The following is a 16,484-nucleotide window of genomic DNA, read 5'->3' as shown; positions in this document are numbered from 1 at the left end:
TTTTCTTTAACTATGGTTATTTCTTAAATTATACTATCCAACCATATAGTTGTAAGCATCATTTATGTTTTGATATCTGTCAATTTTATTTTTTCAGTTCCACTTTTACCCTAAACTGTAGTCACATGTATCTCTCAAAACCCTAATCTTCATGGGAGTACCTGCTAGAAATCATAAACGTAATATGTTCAAAACCTGTTCCTCCTTCCATTATCTCCCAGTTACTCAGTTTAGAACCCCTGGAGTCATCCTTGACTAGTCTCATTCTCTCGTACCTCGTGATCTATCTACAAATCTTTTTGGGCTCGTCTTAAAGCTATACTCAGAATCCTACCATATCTTCTGTCTTATTTACCAAAACCACCCTACCCAATGCACTCACCTTATTCTCCCACGCAACTATAATAGCCTCAACTTTCTCCACCCACTTTTGCTTTGCTATAGTTTATTCTCTGCAGAACAGCCAGAGTTGCCTTCTTAAAATATAAATACAATCATATCATATTCCAAGCTTCCAATGGCTCTGTTCTAGTTACTGTTGTTGCACAATAAATTATCCCAAAACCTAGAAGCTTAAAACAACAATTTTGTTTTGCTCAAAGATTCTGTAAATCAGAAATTCAGATTGAGCACAGAGGGAATGGCTTGTCTATTTTATGATGTCTTGGGCCTCAACTGGAAAAATGAAAAAGCCTGGGGGCTGGAATTACTGGAAGACTCATTCACCATTCATGCACTTGAGCTGGAATGACAGGAACACTAGGCTAGCGTAGCCATTCTAAAATAGACTAGAGTATGCTCCATAACAAAGCCTCATTCTCCCAGAGAAAAAACTGTACCAGAGCCCTATCTTTCCCAGTAAAATAACAATTGCTCAACTCTAGCCCCTTCAGCCTTCCTGTCTCACCTAAGAGGAGAAAAAAAAATTAAAAAGACTGACAAACACTTCTGGACTTTACAGTCCAAGAGCTCAGACCTACTAGAAGACTGAGATTTAGTGATAGGATTATAGAGAATGTTCACTATCTCCTATACCTTATACCACCACAGCACTCCAGCATAACAGTAAATTAAAACTGAAAGAGATAAAAGACACAGATCTTACTTTAAAAGGAGTTCTTTGGAAAACCTAAATACCAAAGAAGAGAAAAAAGGAAATGCTAAAAGAAACTGAAACCTCTGACACCTTAAACTACAACAACCATTGAACAAACCTCAAACATAAAAACATCACGCTGAAGTGTTATTTACCACAGAATACATTATGTTCAGTTTTTAACAAAAAACATTTTAAAAAGCAAACACACACACACACACACACACACACACACACAGTCTGAAGAGATAAAGTAAGCATCAGACCAAGAATCATATATGACACAAATTTCTGAAAGTATCAGATAAGGAATTCAAAATAACTAATTAATAAGTTAATTATATCTTAGCTATGTTAAGAACGCTAATGGAAAAAGTGGACAACATAAAAAAAGATGGGTAATATAAGCACAGAGAGGAAAATTTTAAGAAAGAATAAAAAAGAAATGCTAGAAATAAAAAAAATTATAATAGAAATGAAGAATGGCTTTGACAGACTCATCATTAGATTACACAGACAATTTAGGTGACCTAGGGTTTGGCAATGAGGTTCTGATATAACACCAAAAGCATGATCCATGAAGAAAACAAAAGCAAACACAAACTTGATAGGTTGAACGTTATTAAAGTGGAAAAAATTCTGCTTTGTGAAAGATACAAGAATGAAAATAAATACTGGGATAAAATATTTGCAGAGCACATAAGGGACTTGTATTAAAAATATATAAAGAACTTGTAAAACTCAACAATAAGAAAGCAAACGACACAATTTCAAAATGTGCAAGGAATATAAACAGACATCACACCAAGGAAGATATAGATATGACAAACAAACATGGAAAGATGCTGACCATCATTTTTATTAGGGAATTAAACAACAAATTAGAACAACAATGATATCATCATACACCTATTAGAATGTATAAAATACAGAAAACTGATATTACCAAATGTAGATGAGTATGTGGAGCAACAGAAACTCTTTTGCTGATGGAAATGCAAAATGATACCGACACTTTGACATACACTCTGGCAGTTTCTTGCAAAGCTAAGCATAGTCTTATTATTAGATACATCAAATGCAGTCCTATGTATTTACCAAATTTATTGGAAAACTTATGTCTAAACAAAAAGTTATACACAAATATTTATAGCAGTTTTATTCATATTTTCCCAAGGCTAGAAACAACCAAAATACCCTTCAACAGCTGAACAGATAAATGGATAAACTTTGATGCACCCATAAAATGGAATATTATTCATAAAAAGAAATAAGCTACCAAACCAGAAAAATACATGGAAAAAATCTTAAATACATGTTAATGAGTAAAAGAAGCTAGTCTGAAAAGGCTATACCTTATATAATTCCAATCATGTGGTGTTCTGGAAAAGGTAAAACTACACAATGATATAAGCCAAATTGTGTTCCCCCCAACATTCAGATGTTGAAGTCCTAACCCTTGTCAGAATGTGACTGAATTTGGAGGCAGGGTCTTTAAAGAGGTAACTAAATTAAAATAAGGTCATTAGAGTAGGCCATCATCCAGTATGACTGGCGTCCTCATAAGAAGAAGAGATTCAGGACACAGAGGAAAGACCATGTAAAGGCCCAGGGATAAGACAGCCAACTACAAGCCGAAAGAGAGGCCTCAGAGGAAACCACCCCGGTCAACACCTTGGTTTCAGACTTCTAGCCTCTAGAACTGTGAGAAAGTTAATTTCTGTTGTTAGAAGAAAATACCAGTCTATGGACTTTGTTATAGAAGCCCCAGCAAACTAATATAGAAAGCAAAAAAAAAAAAAAAAAATTAGTGGCTGCCAGAGTTGAGAAGATGGAGATGGATAAATAAGATGAAAAGAACCAGATTTTTTAGAGTAGTTGAAACTATTCTGTATGATACTATAATGGTGGATTCATGATATTATACATTTGTCATACCCATGGAAATTAATAACACAAAGACTGATCTTTGATATGTGCAAATTTTAAATGCTTATTTAGAAGGTCCTAGAATTCCCCCAAAGGAGTACAGATTGTAACAACACAATATAACTTTATTACAAATGTAGGAAACAAATTCAGACATTAGGGGTGGAGAAAATGGTGCTGACCTAAGTAACTCTGAAAACGAATAGAGCCTTTAAGGATAAAGGCAAGAGTGACTCTACAAGAGAACTGCACTCTAGTTGGTAAAGTTGTTCCCTAAGGACACAGGTTAACAGTTCTGCCACTGCTATACTTTACCCTGAAATTGAATAACTAAAGTAAGTTAATGGCTGAGGTAGGTGCTCACAGATAAGCAAGGGGAGAAGGCTAACATAATCCATATGGTAACAGACTAGAGTTGGAGACATCAGTATGAACTCCTGTGTATATTTACTATCACCTGAAATTTAGATACAGATGGTTACATGTAGAAATATTTACAGATATGTGTATATTCGATGTTTGGTATATGCGTATATAGTTTATTGCTCTGTGAGCTGAGAGGGCCTATAGGAAAGGACACTACAGTAGTAACATTCGTAGCTAGTGCCCCCTACCCCGCCCCGCACCGATCTCATTTTGTAGTGCTAGAAAGTAAAGAAGTACAAAAACAAAAACGCCCAACAACAACAAAAGAAACAACTTCACACTGATAGGAGTTTGTCCAATGGCACAGCCGAAATAATTTTGGCAACAAAACAGGATTGGATTATACCCTGATACAGTTTGAGTGTTGCCCCCCTTCAAATCTCATGTCCAAATACAATCATTAATATTGGAGTTGGGACCTGGTGGGAGGTGATTGGATCATGGGGGCAGGTTTCTCAGGAATGGTTTAGTACCATCCTCTTGGTACTGTCCTCATGGTAGTGGGTTCTCACAAGATCTGGTCTTTTAAAATCGTGTGGTACTGGCCAGGCGCGGTGGCTCACGCTTGTAATCCCAGCACTTTGGGAGGCCGAGGCGGGCGGATCACGAGGTCAGGAGATCGAGACCACGGTGAAACCCCGTCTCTACTAAAAATACAAAAAAATTAGCCGGGCGTGGTGGCGGGCGCCTGTAGTCCCAGCTACTCGGAGAGGCTGAGGCAGGAGAATGGCGTGAACCCGGGAGGCGGAGCTTGCAGTGAGCCGAGATCGCGCCACTGCACTCCAGCCTTGGCGACAGAGCGAGACTCCGTCTCAAAAAAAAAAAAGAAATTGTGTGGTACTTACTCCCCCTTCCTCAGCCATGTGATGTGTCTGCTCCCCCTTCACCTTCCGCCATGATCCTAAGTTTTCCGAGGCCTCTTTAGAAGCCAATCAGATGCCAGCATCATGCTTCCTTCACAGCCTGCAGAACCATGAGCCAATTAAATCTCTTTTCTTTATAAGTTACCTAGTCTCAGGTAGTTCTCTGCAGCAATGTGAGAGCAGAATGCTATATACCTCAAAGTATAAAATAAATTGACATGAGTCTTTAACAATATTGTTTTTTACAAAAGAATAATCTTGCTGTAAAAGCTGGTGAATACCACTTCAGCCTGGTGATCAAGGTCAGTATCAACGGTCATAAATCATGTTGAGAGTATTATATGTACCATTGTTATGATGGAATTATCTTTCTCTGTGACCGTTTATTCCCCAAAACCCATAACCTCTGTCTAATCCTCAGAAAAACATTAGACAAACCTCAATGAAAGGCATCTTACAACATAGCTGACCATTATTCCTCAAACTGTCAAGGTCATCAAAAATAAGGAAGCCTGAGAAACTGTCACAGCCAAGAAGAGCCTGAGGAGATAAAACAACTGAATGTAATGTAGAATCCTGGGTGGGATCTTGGAACAGAAAAAGGATATTAAGCCAAAACTAAGGAAAGCAGTATATACATTTCAGTGAATAATAATGTATCAATATTGGTTCATTAATTTTAACAAATGCACTATACTATTTAAGATATTAATAATAAGGTTAATTGTTTGGGTGAGAACTCTGTATTATCTACCCAATATTTCTGTAAAACTAAAATTAGTCTAATAAGTAAAATCTCTAAATTTTTTTTAAAAAGTCTGATGTGTATTCTCCAGAGAAAATATACAAATAGCCAATGAGTGCGTGCAAAGTTTCTCAACATTATTTAGGCATTAGGGAAATGCAAATCCAAAACCATGATGAGATACCACAGCACACCCAGTAGGATGACTGTAAACAAAAGATAAACAAAAACAAGTGTTGGTGAGGGTATAGAGAAAGCAGAGCCCTCATGCGCTGCTACAGGAATCTAAAATGGTTCAGCCACTTTGGAAAGCAGCTTGATAGCGCCTCAGAATTTTAAACGTGAGTTACCATGTGACTCCATAATTCCATTCCTAGGCATTTGCCCAAGAAATTGAAAAGATATATTCACAAACATATTTGTGTAAGAATGTTCATAGCAGCCTTATTTGTAATAGCCATAATAGTGAAAACAACCCAATGTCTGTCAGTAAGTGAATAGAAAAATGCAATGTGGTGTATTCACTCATACAATGGAACATTATTCAGCCATAAAAAAGAAGAAAGTACTGATACATGCTGCAATATGGATGAATCTTGAAAGCATTATGCTAAGTGAAAGAAGCCAGATACAAAATGCCACATATTATGTGATCCTATTTATACAAAACGTCCAGAAATAGGCAAACCCTCAAAGAAAGAAAGTAGATTAGTGGTGGCTGAGGAGGTGGGGATGGGGATGGGCAGGTGATAGCTAAAGTGTACTGGATTTCTTTTTAGTGTTAACAAAAACTTTCTGGAATTAGGTAGTGGTAATGGTTACACAAGCTTGTGAATACATTAACAATCACTGAACTGTGCTTTAAATGGGGAACATTTCTGGTATTGAAATTTTATCTCAATTTTGAACACTCTGATGTACATTTGACACTTACAGCACGTCTCAATGCGGTGCTCACTATCCCCTGCAGCGCTCACATTCTGTGTTAGGTAATGCAACTCTAGACTCTTGCTATTCAGATCAGAGTGTGTTTCATAAACCAGTAGCATCAGCGTCACCTGGAAGCTGGTTAGAAATGTGGAATCTCAGGCCCCAGCCGAGACCTGCTGCATCAGAATCTGCATTTTAACAAGATCCTCAGGTGACCGTGATGCACTCTCAACTTTGAGAAGACTGTGATAATGTCGCTGGCGGCTGACACTGCTGAGAAACTCTATGACTGCTCACAAAGAGAAATCATTCTTTTGTTAGCACTAAATTACCTACCATTGTCCAATCAGCATTTCAATTCTTTTCCACTCACCTCTCACCCCACATGCCAGAATTCAATCTTGTTATTTCTCCCTAATTGCTCCCTAGACGTTGGTCCACTCCCGGCTGAGAGCACCAGTTTGGGATTATTCCAAACTCAGGGTCACTGACTAAGTTTAATGACAGCCTCGTTGAGACTGTAAATCTACCAGCGATGACAGTTTTGAAAACCATCCAACTTTGCTTACCCGGAGTTCTGTCTCCAGCAGGCAGGATGCTCTGGAAGAGCAGACACTTTATCCATAGTGTAGCCAAGTGGGTTGAGCAAACTGGGGCCGCTGTGGGTCAGATGTTTTCTGTGTGAATGGAAGGAATGTGTGCTAATTTTACAAACAATTCCTGACATTCCGCATCTCTCTTCTTTTAATTTAAAAAAAAAAAAAAAAAGCAGAGGTACCAAGTAAAAAACCACTTTTGTTTCTCAATTATATTTTAGTTTCACTTAAAACAAACTGTCCTGTGTTCCTTCAAGGGCATTCATTATTCATTAAACACCATTCTACAGCAGTTTAGAATACATTTTCGTATTATATGTACCAGGAAGCTATTGTATCTCTAAAGAATTCTCAACTCTAGTCCTTTTCCTGTTACTGTGGAGCAGGAAATTTCAAACAAACAAAACGTGATCAGTATTTATGGTGTTGGGAAGTTTCCTTTTTTAGTTGTGTGTTCTGAACTCACGTTCATGTCACCAGAACTTTTGTGTCTTTTTTTTTAACCTGAGAAATACAGAATATTAAGACTATATTAAATATTATAGTTTTCATGAAAAACCTTGACATCTATCCTGTCCTAATCCCCAATGTGTTCCTATATATAAAATTAAAATATATCATGAGTACCATAAATATATTTATTCTTCATCCATATGCAGAGAGCTTCCTTTATACAGTGAACTTTGCTGAATGGAATGGAGAATACAGAAATGCATGAGACATATGCTCTGCCTTCCAAAAGTATGCAGTATACTAAGAACATGTACATAATGTGGCAGAGCCGAAAATATGGGAGAAAATTCAAGGTGTACAGAAAGCATTGTTCATGTTCTCTGTGATAACAGTGAAGGAAGAGCAGTTCACTCTGGCATGGGAGAGGAAATGGATGGTTGAAGGAACCTCCTGGGAGAAAGTTGTTTTTGAGCTAAAATTTCAGGGTGGGTAGGATTTAGAAAAATGACAACCACATTGAGACACAGCACTCTATGAAATGGGAAAAAAACGTTTTTAAAGAGTCATGGAAAAAGATAAATAAAATATTAATCAACTTCTGTGCTGGGAACAATTTTGATCATGTTTTTCCACAGGAGTTGTTACCAGATCAGTTGTAACTGAGGACCAAAGAAGAGAAAACAAAGGTGAATTGTAAGAAATAATTTCTTCCTACTGTAGCAGTTGGAAAAGAAGACAAACTTAGCAATTTTAATTTTAAGGAAGTAAAGTATTCTACCACCAGGCACCGTGGCTCACGCCTGTAATCCAGCACTTTGGGAGGCCAAGGCAGTCGGATCACCTGAGGTCAAGAGTTCAAGATCAGCCTGGCCAACACGGCAAAAAAACCCATCTCTACTAAAAATACAAAAATAAGCTGGGCGTGGTGGCTCACACCTGTAATCCCAGCTACTCGGGAGGCCGAGGCAGGAGAATCACTTGAACCTGGGAAGCAGAGGTCACAGTGAGCCGAGATCGTGCCATTGCATGCCAGCCTGAGTGATAGAGCGAGACTCCATCTTAAAACAACACAAAAAAAAACACAGTGTTCTACAACTGAACAATCTGCTGACCAATTAAATATGATTTCTCGGGTTTCCGTTTATGTTTTGTGGTAGTCTCCTGAACTCTGTAGACAATAAATATTAATTAATTAAATTAGTATTAAGTAGCTATGGCTGTAATATATACTAATAAAACAGTTATAGTTTAAAAGAATTGCAAAATTGTTTTTTTCTTTGTCCCTTAACGTCTAAAAAAATTAAAAAGGAGAAGAAAAGTATTGGTCCGGAAAAAAAGTTTGAAGGTACATCTTCTTACGTGTAAACCATGTTTTTACAAAAGTAAAAATAGTAATTTAGGGATGTAGTTGTAATCTTTAGGTAACCATTAGAATCTTTTTTTTTTTTGAGATGGAGTTTTGCTCTGTTGCTCAGGCTGGAGTGCAATGGCATGATCTCGGCTCACTACAACCTCCGCTTCCTGGGCTCAAGCCATTCTCCTGCCTCGTCCTCACAAGTAGCTAGGACTACAGATATGCACCACCACGCCCAGCTAATTTTTGTATTTTTAGTAGAGGTGGGGTTTCACCATGTTGGCCAGGCTGGTCTCAAACTCCTGACCTCAGGTGATCGGCCTGCCTCGGCCTCCCAAAGTGCCGGGAATTACAGGCATGAGCCACCATGCCCAGCTCCATTAGAATCTTAATAAGGGTACTGATACATTCACTGAAGAGCGTTCTAGAAATCCAAAGGCCCTTATACATTCAGAAGAAATGAAGTTTTAGCTAAGGAAGAATTCAGGAACTAAGATAAGCAAACACTTATTTGTATTTGTATATGTGTGGCTGTGATTTATATACATAAAGCAAGCATCTCTTTGTTTTTTTTCCTCAAAAAATAATGTATTGCAAAAATGTTTTGATTGTTTTCAAACCTCCAAATATATTTCTCTTTCTTCTTCATATAATGTTCGACATTATTTTTGGCAGATGATGTTGATAACAGAAAATGTTTAGTTTAACCACTTGGGCAGCTGTGGGGTCTTTTCTCCTTTTCTTCCTCCTATTAATAAAAAAGCAGTTCCTTGCAGCAAAGAATGGGAGTGAAGTTAGCAATTAATTGACAATGTAAAAATCTTAAATAAAAATAAGTATCTGAGTAGGAAGAAAAAATGCCCTCAAAAATATATTTATGCATCTCACATAGACATAGCCTCTCTGCACCTGTTTTCAGAAGGGAAGAATTCCAGGTCATACACAATAAACTTCTCTTTTCAAATTGATTGTTTCTAAATGGTAGCTCAACCTAATGGATCCTCACAGTCTGTGTCTCTTTTTAGCAAAACACAAAAGTCTGTATTGGTTTTGTTTTGCATGTGCAGTCACAGCAACTTCAGAATATGTGTACATCTTTCATCCCAAAAGTTTCATTATTAATCATAATGGTTAGCTCTCTCTCCCCTCAATCATTAACCCTGTCTGGTTAATATTATTTTTTGTTGAAGCCATTAGTTATTTTATTAAGGTGTGTATGGGGCAGGGAATAGAGGGGTGCATCCTCTCTGCTTAAGTAAATGGCAAGTTCAGCAATATTTTCAAGGTCACCCTCACTGTGTTCATTTGGGGTAAGGACTGAAGTCTTTGCATTTGTGAAATGCTGCATGTGCAAAAAGAAATGGTGTCAGAAAGGAAACTACCTTATTTCTCTAAAACTGTGATGAGTTTGAAATGTCTGCCGTTAGCAGTTTGAAAGACCTTACCAATAAATGAGGAGTTCCAGGCTTTACTCTGAAAAGTGCCTGCAGCACAGAACTTTTAATATTTATGGAGCAAGACCTCCAACTCTAAATGATCACTCATTTTTTAAAAAGCTATTTTGGGGTAAATGCCAATTACCTGAGAATTCAGGAACACGTTAGGCTCTGGATTCAATATTGTGCTAGTAATAGACAGGGATTTCACTTTCATCGGGACAGCCATCACTGTCGATCACCAATGGACCACTCGGGCTTTGTCACAAAGTGGTGATGACACCAAGACATTATAACCTCCAAAAACAATCAGAACTTGTTTTATCCAAAAGAACAATCATATCACTTGTATTCCATGTTCTTTTGGAAATGGATGAAAGAGCAAACTTCACAGTTATCTAAGTGGTAAAAATACAACTGAAGAAGTAAAGTGTCCACAATAGAATATTTTAAGTCCTTTAGCGTATTACTTTTTTCTTTAAGGTGAAAGAATATTAAAGTTTGAAGGGAGCATCCTAATTTTAAAAATTGAGGAATTACCTTTGAAGGGAATTGAAACCTTTGTTCAACGGAACACAAAGTGTTCCGGAGCCCGTAGAAATCTTCAGAAGAGGTGTGCACCAGAATTCTACCTCAATTCCCCAGAGGCCTGCACCTCAAAGTGAACACTGTCATATTCCGAGCTGGCTTCCTCCAGTGTTTTCTTTTTAATCCATATATATGCTTACATGTCTTTTTATGAAGTTGAAGAGATTTATTATGATATAATCACTTCCTTAGCAGCTTGGGACTACACTGATGAGCAAGCAAGATGGAAATAGGCCATTAGCATTTTAGTCCATAGGAATGTGGATTTTGTAGCACCCCATGAAGTGTGTATTCCCATTTTGTGTAGGAACGACAAAATGTCGTTTGACAGAGTAGAAAATGCTAACCTAAGAGGGAAAAAATATTTGTTTTAAATTTTCAGATGAGTTAAGGTGGTTAGCTCATCCTAAAATAGACCACCTGAGGTGTTTCATCTGAAATTTCCTAAGTAACTGATTTTCTATTGTGCTCTTCTTTAGCTGCTAATCAAATAAAAGTGATTTTTCCAATGTCCTTGATTGATATGTGATGCAGTTCTTCAATGCTTCAAGGATGTTTTCCCTTAAAGAGAAAGGAAAAAGGAGAACAACTTGATAGCAGGAGCAAAAGATGTGTGTGTATATGCATGTGTGTGTGTGCACATGTGAGCACACCTGTATGTGTGTGTTCACAAGCACATTCTCTACTTCAGTGAACTCAACAGTATAATCAAATACTGGGGAAATTTTTGCTTGTTATTTCCCTGGTCGTTCAACTTCAAAATATTATTCTGTACAGCTCCCATATTGATCAAAAGGCTGATACTCAAACTGAAACAGGGAAAGTTCATTCAACAAATATTAAGTGCCTACTAAGTGCTAGTTTATTATAGGCACACATGGGCTATATCAGTGACCAATAGCAGACAAAGACTCTGCTCTCATGAGGTTAGATTCTAGTGGAGGGAAGGGTAAAATATTTAAAAATAATAAATAATCGTCACCGTATGTTGGAAGAAGGTAAGTGCTATAGAAAAAATGGAAAGTAAAGTATGATAAGGAAATCATTTGTTAGTTGGAGTTAAGGCCATTTAAATAGAAAACTCATATTTTAGCAAAAACCCAAAGAGGTTGAAAAAGGGAGACGTACGGATATCTCGAGGAACAGTGGCCCAGGCAGAGAGAACCATCCATGGAAAGGCTCTTCTGCAGAAGCATGTCCAGTGTGTTTGAGGAACAGCAGAGGCCAGTGAAAAGGGAGTGGAGAGTGAGGGGGAGGAGCCACAGGAGAGATACCACAGAGGTAGTGGGGTTGGAGCAGGTCCTGTTTTGTAGGGTCTTGTAGGTCACTTTAAGCCTTGCCTTTTACTCTGAAGGAAATGAGAGCCAGAAGAGTGATCTGCCTAACAAGAGGATTGCTCTGGCTGTGGTGTTGAGAATGAACTGTATGTAGCACAGGGAGGGGGACCAGTTAACAGGCTTTTGCACCAACCCAGACAAGGGATAATGGCAACTCAGACCAGAGTGATGACAGTGCAGGTGGAGAGAAGTGGTCAGATTCTAACTGTATTTTGAATGTCAAGAAACAGAATTGATTCTCCGGTGGAATCAAAGTAGGGCATGTGAGAACAACAGCAATCCAGGGCGCCTCCAAGGTTTTTGGCTGGGCAGTTGGAATGATAAAGTTGCCATCAGCTGAGATAGAACAGGCTGCAAAAAGGGCAGCTTTCAGGGAAAACAAAGGGTGGAGTTTTATATATGTTGCGTTTGAGATGGCTTCAACATCTGAATAGCGATACTGACCACCTGGAGGCAGCAATTCAGAGGTAAGACTCAATTCATGCTCACCAGCTCAGTTTAGGTAGTGAAATGCAGAGACAGACGGAAGAGTGTTTTAGTTATCTCAGCTGCCAACTCTCAATAAAAATTACACTAAGAAATCGCTTGGGAAAGTTAAGACAGGTTTTTATACCAGGTCTTTCATGTACAATCTGGGATGTCCTTGATCAGTTTCTAACCTCTGCTAAATTCAGTAATCCCATTAATAAGATGGAGTATCTGAAGTCAGAGTCCTAAGAAACAGAGCTTGAGATGGGGAATTTTGTGTGAGCAATTTGTTAAATGTGCTCTCAGAAGAAATGGAGTGAGAAAGCACGAAACAGTTAGGAGAAGGTGCTAAGAAAGGCCGTGTGGTTTCAGCTAAAGTCAAACTTCTGCCTGATACTATGAACAGCTCTGGAGCTAGAATTACACCGCAGAGTTGGTCCCACCTTGAGACAAGGCAACCAACAGCAACTTTTACATAGGGTCATAATAAATACCACTGTACTGTTGTGTAAAATTTAGAGGAGTATTGTGACTGTCACACAGTAGGCCTTTTGTGAAAGTTTGTGAACTTCCCTCACTACAGCTTTATGTAAATTCTAAATATTTGATGGGGTTCTTTCTTTCTCTCTTCATCAATGAATGATTTGCTGGATTGAATTCTAATTACATACAGTTCTATTGCCATTCCCTTCCATTAGAATTTCATTATAGAGATAATTATTCACATATATTAAAACACAGCCCATCTCTTCAGTAATAAAGCTACAGGTATATTACTCTTCAACAGGCATGGCAAAACTAAGGCTGGCAAAACTAAGGCTCTCCACCAGTGCTGAGCAAAACACTTTCATTTCAGAATCAAGTATGTCAGGCCTCTGAGCCCAAGCTAAGCCATCATATCCCCTGTGATCTGCACATACACATCCAGATGGCCGGTTCCTGCCTTAACTGATGACATTCCACCACAAAAGAAGTGAAAATGGCCTGTTCCTACCTTAACTGATGACATTGTCTTGTGAAATTCCTTCTCCTGGCTCATCCTGGCTCAAAATCTCCCCTACTGAGCCCCTTGTGACCCCCCACTCTGCCCGCCAGAGAACACCCCTCCTTTGACTGTAATTTTCCTTTATCTACCCAAATCCTATAAAATGGCCCCACCCTTATCTCCCTTCGCTGACTCTCTTTTCAGATTCAGCCCACCTGCACCCAGGTGATTAAAAGCTTTATTGCTCACACAAAGCCTGTTTGGTGGTCTCTTCACACAGACGCGCACGAAAAATTATCTGCTGCATATCAAAAATATTTTGTTTTCTTATGGGAATCCTTCCTCTCAGTTAAAAAAAAAAAAAAGGAAAACACAGGTAAAGAAAAATGGAGGAATGGATTCTAAAACCATTTAATGTTTATTGCTAATCTAGAAACCCAAGCATTTGTCCATTATATCAGAAAAGGACTCAATGGGACTTGCTCACAGTCAAGAAATAATTTGACAAGTAGAATCAGCCTTGATTTGTAAAATGTCATAATGCTGTAGATCAGTGTACTTTGCCTCTTGTCCATTTGCTGGGGAAACAGGAGCATGTTGTGTGTTCCAGTTACCTGAGCATGAGTGCATATCAGGAAAACTATTTTTCTGCGCCAATCTTTGTTGTCAAAAATTATTTTAGGCTGGGCGCTGTGGCTCACACCTGTAATGCCAGCACATGGGGAGGCCAAGTTAGATGGATTGCCTGAACTCAGGAGTTCGAGACCAGCTTGGGCAAAATGGTGAAACCATGTCTCTGCCAAAAATGCAAAAAATTAACTTGGGTGTGGTGGCACACACCTGTGTGTACTCAGGAGTCTGACGTGGGAGGTGGGAGGAATACTTGAGCCTGGAAGACAGAGGTTGCAGTGAGCCAAGATCATGCCACTGCACTCCAACCTGGTTGACAGAGTCAGACCTTGTGTCAAAAAAATATATAATAATCATTCTAAAGTCACCCTAAAGTGTGTGTCTTTGTATATCTGCAGATGGACACTTAAAATACTCATACTCTCAGCCCCAAGGTGATCCTTGGTGGAGTGTGAGCCAAGCACAGCCCCAACATCCAGTCACCTCCAGCCTCATCCGTTTACCCTGAGGGCCACAGAGATACCATTGTTTTTGCTGTGAGCCAAAGCAGCTCAAAGGAAGGAAGCACCGAGCAAGCAATAAGTGAAGGAGACGTAAGAGACTGGGTTGAATGTGTCTTGACCCAGTGTCTTACGTTGGTTTCCTCATCTGTAAAAATGTAAAAGCATCTACTTCTAAAATATACCCCAACAAAAAGAAGAAATGGATGCTTTGTGGCCAAAATGAGACCAAAAAACCCCCAGAATATCCTGGGTAAGAGGATGAGGGATTGCTCATGTACCCCAGTGTTATTCATTGCTATGTTTTTCCTGTGATTAAGCAGAAACCAGCTCCTGAAAAGCACTGCTGAAACAACTACAACTGGAAAATTTCCTAAGCAAATCTGATAGACCAGCCTGAAGCCAGCAGACAACAACCTTGTGGTCATCCACAGCTGTAATTAGACAGAGGACCAGTTTTATAAGCACTCATTATTGATGAATGGCTGCAGACCATAAGCCAATTTGAGCCCCTTTGCGGAGACTGCACACAAATTGTCTTTGTGCCCTGTAGTTCGCCTTTTGACATAAAGAGCTGAATTCCACCTCATTTTGATACTAAAACCCCACCCCAAAGTGAACATAGGGTGTATGTAACATATATGTTTACCCAGTGAGCAAGTAAGTGCCTGACTTCCCCAGTGAATATTCATAGAATTTCTGCAACACTGCTCAATATGTATGTAAGACTGAACTGTAAGTGAAACTGAGGAGTTAATTTGACAGGTCTGTGTGGCCTATTTGCTTGTGGTTGCTTGCTTTTTAATACCTTTTTAAAATTCCTTTTTCCATGAAGCTGAAGGTCGCAGTAGCTGAAGGCCTTCCTGCTGAACACAGCAACTTAACCTTCACTGGCTACGTCATAGATAACATGTATAGGTCACTCATTTTTTAAATGAGTGACAAGTGGTACTTGTCACTTCAATTGTTATTTAGGAACTTGGGCCAGCTCCTGTCCAATTCATTTTTTTTTTTTTTTTGAGATGGAGTCTCGCTGTGTCACCCAGGCTGGAGCGCAGTGGTGCAATCTCGGCTCACTGCAAGCTCCGCCTCCCGGGTTCACGCCATTCTCCTGCCTCAGCCTCTCCAAGTAGCTGGGACTACAGGCGCCCGCCACTATGCCCGGCTAATTTTTTTTTTTTTTTGTATTTTTTTTTTTTTTAGTAGAGACGGGGTTTCACCGTGGTCTCAATCTCCTCACCTCGTGATCCGCCCACCTCAGCCTCCCAAAGTGCTGGGATTACAGGCGTGAGCCACCGCGCCCGGCCAGTCAGCTCCTGTCCAGTTCAAACCAGTTGAGGCCATAGATCCTTCAACCGGGCCTGCACAAGTGCCTGAAAGGTGGCCTTTTGACATGAGAGGGCCAAAAGCTCCACCCTCAGATCATGCTAACTTCACCATTTTCTATATGCACGTCCTGTGAAATGCCGTGAACCTCGACTACACTTGCGAAAAACAAACCTGTTATTTCATTTTTCCCCCTGCCAATCACTTTCCCCATGCCTTAGGCCTCCACACTTCGCTAACCCATAAATATCTCTGAGTCTTACCTTCAGAGAGGCGGATTTTTGAGAGCTGTTCTCCCACCTCCTTTCTCAGCAGTCTTGTGAATAAATCTTCTTTCTTTTACAAAACTTATGTCACAGTAATTGATTTACCGTGCACCAGCAGGACAGACCTGAACCTGGCTGGTAACATAAGGCAGATACAGCAGCTCCCCCTCCCCCTTCTGAGCCCTTTTGGACTTCCCTGAAAGCAGTGTTTCCCCATAATAGGATTGTTTCCCCCTCTGAAAATAAAGTCTTCTAAATCAGCCGGGCGTGGTGGCGGCGCCTGTAGTCTCAGCTACTCGGAGAGGCTGAGGCAGGAGAATGGCGGGAACCCGGGAGGCGGAGCTTGCAGTGAGCCGAGATTGCGCCACTGCACTCCAGCCTGGGCGACAGAGCGAGACTCCGCCTCAGAAAAAAAAAAAAAATAAATAAATAAATAAATAAATAAAATATTCTCCTTTCCTTGCTCCATGATTCTCATGGTCTTTAGTTAACGCTATCCAGGACATTGCTGTGAGAACTAAATCAGTTACTACATACAAATCACTTAGAATGGTCA

General features: G+C 39.5%; 1 long non-coding RNA gene across 1 annotated transcript in view; it reads right to left on the bottom strand.

Annotated features, from left to right (window-relative positions):
* LOC129474501 (uncharacterized) overlaps positions 1 to 16,134 on the bottom strand; it is a 39,744-nt gene extending 23,610 nt beyond the window's left edge. The window contains exons 1-2 of the long non-coding RNA XR_008654554.2: positions 15,926 to 16,134; positions 6,559 to 6,666 (exon numbers count right to left, since the gene is read on the bottom strand). This is a non-coding gene — a long non-coding RNA (uncharacterized lncRNA). The remainder of the gene's footprint in view (positions 1 to 6,558; positions 6,667 to 15,925) is intronic.
* Between the last annotated feature and the right edge of the window lie 350 nt (positions 16,135 to 16,484).

The sequence above is a fragment of the Symphalangus syndactylus genome, chromosome 24 (genome assembly GCF_028878055.3).
Source record: "Symphalangus syndactylus isolate Jambi chromosome 24, NHGRI_mSymSyn1-v2.1_pri, whole genome shotgun sequence".
NCBI classification, from domain to species: Eukaryota; Metazoa; Chordata; class Mammalia; order Primates; family Hylobatidae; genus Symphalangus; species Symphalangus syndactylus.
The sequence above is the reverse complement of the archived record's forward strand: the minus strand, read 5'-3'. Positions and strand labels throughout refer to the sequence as shown.